General features: G+C 42.7%; 1 long non-coding RNA gene across 1 annotated transcript; it reads left to right on the forward strand.

Moving 5' to 3' along the window:
• The first annotated feature begins 3,825 nt into the window (after nucleotides 1-3,825).
• On the forward strand, nucleotides 3,826-4,694 carry LOC119307337. Its single transcript, XR_005149266.1, has 3 exons — nucleotides 3,826-3,959; nucleotides 4,041-4,105; nucleotides 4,198-4,694. It is a non-coding gene; the product is annotated as an uncharacterized LOC119307337 (long non-coding RNA).
• Nucleotides 4,695-6,825: the final 2,131 nt, after the last annotated feature.

Raw genomic sequence — 6,825 nt, forward strand, 5'->3', positions numbered from 1 at the left:
CCACGCTCCAATGTTCGAAAGCTCAAGATGTTCCAAAAAAATCAAATCTTTTTGTGGATGTTCACAAGACATATGTGTACATCCCTATAAAGTTCAAATTCAAATTTAAAATACACATAGATAAAAAATACAAATCCAACATGAATAGTGTCACAAAGGGACAAAAGCAAAAAACAACACTATTCACATCCAGATTTGTTTTTTGTTTTGTTTTTCAATGTATTGAGAACCTTCACTTTTTTTTTTAATTTTTTGACACATCTAACTTTGATTTTTTTTAAACATGGGAGCATACGAAAGGTGGGAACAGTAGATATTCTCCCTCATGACCGGCATGGCATATCTTTTGTGGACAACACACTCAAATGGTCTCTCTTTCTCTCTCTCTCTCTCTCTCTCTCTCTCACACACACACACACATTTCCACTAGCACCCTAATCCCCCTTTTGTCTATGTTGGTGTCGTTTCCCCACTCATGCCCCTTCCACAGTGTTATGTATCCCTATATGAGTCCTAGGGGATCTTCTAAAACATTAATTCCTACTGTACTAGAGAAGCACTCTGAGTAGATAAGAAATGATTCCGATGGAATCCGAAGAAAATACTCAGTGAAGGAGCTTTTCTTTTGGGACAAGACAGTATGAGAGCAAAGCTCGGAGAGAATTAAGTATTGACGTCCAAGGAACAATGTATATACATGTGAATTTAAGTCCACGACAGAGGGGGAGCGATATCGCTAGATCTACATACAAGACATGCATCATCTCACGCGAGCTACTTTATATCACATTTAGATTAGCACGACCCTTTGAATAACCCCAATGGGGGCTTGGACCTATGTATATTGTGTTCTATGTTTCTCTAATCTCATTGAAATTAACCAATAGGGCCCTTGTGTGCCCTACACATCCTTTTAGATATGTCTACCCTAGTATATATGATCAACGTAAATCATTTGTCAACAATGATGTGATCAACACATCTAGACTATCTTGAAGAATAATCCTTGTCATGGTTTTGTCACGGCAGATGTCCTCGTGAAAGGACTTAAACGTGAGTCCATCACAACGGTGACTAACTTGTCGGGGTTGAGCGGGACGAGAGACACGGAATTACCCAGGTTCGGCCCCTCATGGTGGAGGTAAAAGCCTACGTCCTGCTTTATGTTATATTGCTTGAGTATTGATTACAAGGGAGCGGATTCGCTTGACCTAGCTATCGATTGATTGTAACCTGTCTATTCTACACCGGGGACTCGCCTTTATATACAGGTCAAGGCCTCCGGCTTACAAGAGTCCGGGTCGGGTCATCTTTCATGACCGATCCTAACTCTAAGTCGCCTTTCCTTTCACTGCAAATCACCATCGGGCGGCTTACACTTCTCGGCCACGCATCATCTTCTGTCCTTGGGCTCAATCTGGCCCACTTGTAAGTCGCCTCTTCAGCCCTACGCATTGGTCACCTGGGCTTGTCTCAGGCCAGTCGTATTGAGTCGCCAGCGGTCTAACCCAACCCCTTTAGGGCGGGTTATATCCCCAACATTAGGCACCAGATTGATTTGAACTTGTTCATGTCAATCTTCAATCTCTCTGTCTGGTGAGTCTTCTTTTTATTCCTTTTTAATCTCAGTCTTGAACATCTTCATAACCCGCCATGATAAAAGATGACGCCACCTTCGCAATTTCAGGAAAACCTCCATGACATCATAACGAATCTTCGTATAAATGTATCATTCCAAAAATCGAGGCGCCCCTTTGTTGTAGAGTTTATTGTGCCTCCTCGATTTTCACACTGGCCATTTAGTGTTCCCTTTTTTCCTTATAAATAGGCATGAAGGGCCCCTCTTTTTACTTTTTACCTAGCCCTATCCGCTTCTTCTTCTTCCTCGCGAGTCTCTTCGCAACCGGAGCTTCACCGCGCCTGACGAGCTGCGCTAGCTTTCCTCAGTCAAGGTCGCTACACTGCTCCATTGCCGCCTGGGCTCAGCGGCACACCTCCTCTCTCCTCCATCATCATCAGGTACTACTTCCCTTCTTTCTCAGATCTACATTAGTTCATCTGAGTTCGTGGAGTTCATCGGTGTTCATCCCTTTCTTAGTTCATTATACCTTGGAATAGATCTTATTTTTGGTCCAAAGCATCATAGAAATATTGCGGTAGCAGTTTTGACACCATCTCGTATCTTAGACAACTTGTACTCTATCTAGAATTAATGGGCAGCCTGCTAGCTCTTCCATCGCCACCCCTTAGGTTTAGCAATTATTTTTGTTTTCTGAACTGCCCGTAGATCCATAAATATAGTTGTTTGATTGTGAAACTTGTTTATCCCACACATAGTAGAATTATCAGCAATCCCCAATTTTTTAGATAACTCACCTTGCATCTTGGGTGGCTTATCAATATAGCTGTAACTCGCCAATATCTCAGAAGTTGCTTCTTTTAATTGACTCGCCATCACTTAGGATGGCTTATCTTCATGCTTATCAAATAACCCGTCATGTTCTGATCTTGCAGTTTCCATCGTTCTTTAGGAGGCTCACCATGACAAAAACCACCCTCTGCAATTGGGGTCCTTCCCTAGTTACCGACATAATCCTTAAAGATTTTGTGGATCAAGGTCTCTTGGTGACTCAGGAAGAAATTGGTTGGCGTGTCAGCCAAGGAGAGAATGTCTTCAATCTTGGTGAAGGAGAAGTGATAGTCTTCACTGATCATATCCTCAGAGCCTTCACTCTGCCCAGGTCAAAATTCTTTCAAGACATCTTGCACTATTTCGGCCTTCACCCTCAAGATATAGGCCCTAATTCAGTAACAAACAGTTGCCACTTTCAAATCTTTTGTGAAGCTTATCTGCAAGTAGAGCCTACTGTTGCTCTCTTCAAGGAATTCTTCTATATAAATCGCCAAACTGAGTGCGCAAGTGGTCCGACTCAAGAATTAGACGGAGTCTCAATCCAGAGACACAAAGACGGCTGCTTTCCTGCAGCCACTTTACTAAGCCACCCCAAAGGATGGGTAAAAACTTGGTTCTACTGCAAGAATATTGCCCTAGCAATGAAAACCCTCTATCGGGTTATCGGGCTGATCGCCTCCCTATCAATTTTGACCCGCCAAGCAAAACCCTTCTAGATGAACATACTCAAGCACTCCCATACTATTCGAGAGTGTCAGATTTGTTAGCCAATGGATTAACTAGAGTTGACTTAGCCCGCTGCTGGGTCTCATGGAAAATTCTTCCTTTAAGCCGTCGGCCCCGCTTAATGTATGAATACTCTGGCGAGCCAGATGATCCTCAATGAAATAGTTCTGATAACTTTACTGTTGAGGGAATTTTTCAAGCTGTAAACTCTTTACTTGGGGAGTCTCAAGAGAGTTGTAACAAGATAGGACGGTTACCATTCTTCAAACTCAACCCGGCCCCAACTGTAAGTATTATTTTTATATTCAACATATCCTTGATTTTATTCTGTATCTTCACTTATCAATCCTTTGTTACCATATAGCCCGACTCTGCCTTTTGGAAAAGAAAGATAAAAACTGTTACGGCCAAGACCAGGACCGGCCCAAAGTCTAACAAGAACAAGCCAGTTGTCGTAGCTGAGCCGGCTACCATGGGTGGGTCAACTGACACCGACAATCAATCAGAGGTAGAATTTGATTCTCTTGGCCGACTCTATGTTGAATTAGTCGATGCTTCTTACTCTTAGGATGAGGTTGCAACAAGCCGGGCTGATAACCCTGAGGTAATTTCTATCTCTTCTTGCTCAGATTCATTGTCACCAAAGAAAATCAGGCGGGTCGTCTGGAAAATCACCTTTTCTCATCCAGACGCTCATTTAGACCCAAACTTTGTTTTGAAAAAGGCCCAATATGAAGTGAGGCACCAAACTCGGAGCAACGATACTGAAGATCTGGCGACTGGGTTAACTCATAACCCTTCTTGCAAGCGACCTACTGAGGTGCCACATAGCCCTACTTCTTCTTTGCCCAAAGCTGGTCTTGTCAGAAAACCATTTAATCCGTTTGATCCCAATTACCAGGAGTCGCCACCATCTTCGGGCGGCTCATCCGTATCACAGCTGCCTACTTTTGTCATCAACCCTGGGTAAGTATATGTACTTAACTTGCTGGTGGCTTAATTTATTGGCGGCTTAAACTTGACGACACATGCACCTTAACATTCCATTTTAATCATAGGGCCAAAGCCAAGAGTAAGAAAAGAAAGTTTGATGATTCTTCAAAAGCCCCTGAAATTCCTGAGTCGGAGGAGTAGGTGCTGGTACCTCTGAGGCCCACACCAGAAATCCCGAAGGACCTCATAACCAGCAGGAGGACCCGCCACCAGAAAATGAAGCAACAACCGCTGAAAATATGAATACTGATGTTAACCCGACATACAATCATGACCCGCCAAGTCCTATTCCTTCTGCGTCAGAAGAAATCCCTTTTGAAGAAAACACTGATGACATTGCCATCCTTGGGGCGAGTCGAAGAATGCCAGTCGCTAGAGCCATCCACCATGCTAGCTAAACACATGTATAAAGAAGAAGCGTCCTTGCTGGAGAAAGGCAAGTCTAAACTTGTGCTGCCCAATTATGAGGAATTTAGTGCCGAAGAGCTTCATGCTGGCTACTGAAGTCACCTAGCTACAAGCCGGGATATGGAGGCCAGCTTGGTTAGCATGATGAAGCGGAAATATGAGGTACACTCTTTTATCCCCTGTAATACATACTTATGTAGCCCCCAAGTCTTAAGCATATGAGTAACGTGAGTATGGCTGAGACTTGAATATGAATCTATATAATTCAAAATGTATGCCCCAAGGGATGACTTATCTTTATAAGATGAGCTGGGTCTTTGAAGTATAACTTTTTGAAAATAATCGCCTGTAGCACCCAAGGGTCGGCTTATCTTTATAAGATGATCCGGGTCTCGTGTAATATAGATTAAAAAATCAACTGACATTAGCCCCCAAGTGCCAAAGACATTACTTGTAATGTGTTTGGGACTTGAATAATTTGTCAAAATATCCTTGTTGAATGCTAACTGGGCGAGGCCAATAGACATATATGATACGTCCATTTTGTGTCATGTTTTTATATCAATATTTATTGCATTATGGACTATTATTTCACATTATGGTACAATACTTATGCCTTTTCTCTCTTATTTTACAAGGTTTACATGAAGAGGGAGAATGCCGACAGGTGGAATTCTGGAACGGAAAGGAGAAATCTGAGATACCTATTCTTCACAATCCAAAAGTTCTAAAAATTTACGGAGAATTATTTTGGGATATACAAAAATTATTGCACAAAGAAAATACCAGAGGGGACCCACCAGGTGGCCACAAGCCTGGGGGTTGCGCCCCCAGGGCTTATGGCCCCCTTGGCAGGTCTCTGGTGCCCATCTTTGGCTATATGGAGGGTTTTCACCTCAGAGGCGCCACCATCTCGAGGCGGAACCTGGGCAGGAGCAATCTAGAGCTCTGGCAGAGCGATTCTACCGGGGAACTTCCCTCCCGGAGGGGGAAATAGAAGCCATCGTCATCACCAACGATCCTCTCATCGAGAGGGGGTTAATCTCCATCAACATGTTCACCAGTACCATCTCCTCTTGAACCCTAGTTCATATCTTATATACGATCTTTGTCTCAAAGCCTCAGATTGGTACCTGTAGGTTGCTAGTAGTGTTGATTACTCCTTGTAGTTGATGCTAGTTGGTTTATTCGGTGGAAGATCATATGTTCAGATCCTTGATGCTATTAAATACTCCTATGATTATGAACATGAACATGCTTTGTGAGTAGTTATGTTTGTTCCTAAGGACATGGGAGAAGTCTTGTTACAAGTAATCATGTGAATTTTGTATTCGTTCAATATTTTGATGAGATGTATTTTGTGTTTCCTCTAGTGGTGTTATGTGAACGTAGACTACATGACACTTCGCCATGATTTGGGCCTAGGGGAAGGCATTGAGAAGTAATAAGTAGATGATGGGTTGCTAGAGTGACAGATTGCTAGAGTGACAGATTGCTAGAGTGACAGAAGTTTAAACCCTAGTTTATGTGTTGCTTCCTAAGGGGCTGATTTGGATCCACATGTTTCATGCTATGGTTAGATTTATCTTAATTCTTCTTTCATAGTTGCGGATGCTTTCGGGAGGGGTTAATCATAAGTGGGAGACTTGTCCAAGTAAGGACAACACCCAAGCACTGGTCCACCCACATATCAAATTATCAAAGTAACGAACGCGAATCATATGAGCATGATGAAAACTAACTTGACGGTAATTCCCATGTCTCCTTGGGAGCGCTTAGCTTTATATAAGAGTTCGCCCAGGCTTGTCTATAAAAAGGATTGGGCCACCTTGCTGCCCCTTTGTTACACTTGTTACTTGTTATCCGTTACGAATTATCTTATCACAAAACTTCTATTGCCGATAATTTCAGTGCCTGCAGAAAATACCTTGCTGAAAACTGCTTGTCATTTTTTTCCGCTCCTCGTTGGGTTCAACACTCTTACTTATCAAAAGGAGTACGATAGATCCCCTATACGTGTGGGTCATCAAGACTCTTGTCTGGCACCGTTGCCGGGGAGTGAAGCGTCTTTGGTGAGTGGAATTTGGTAAGAAAAAAATTATATTGTGTGCTGAAATATATTGTCACTTGTCACTATGGAAAATAATCCTTTGAGGGGCTTGTTCGGGGTATCTTCACCCCGACCAGAAGAACAAAGAGTTGCTCCTCAACCTAATGAACCTACTGAAAATATTTATTATGAAATTCCTTTGGCTATGATAGAGAAACTGCTAGCTAATCCTTAT

The sequence above is a fragment of the Triticum dicoccoides genome, chromosome 1B, assembly GCF_002162155.2.
Source record: "Triticum dicoccoides isolate Atlit2015 ecotype Zavitan chromosome 1B, WEW_v2.0, whole genome shotgun sequence".
Lineage (NCBI taxonomy): Eukaryota > Viridiplantae > Streptophyta > Magnoliopsida > Poales > Poaceae > Triticum > Triticum dicoccoides.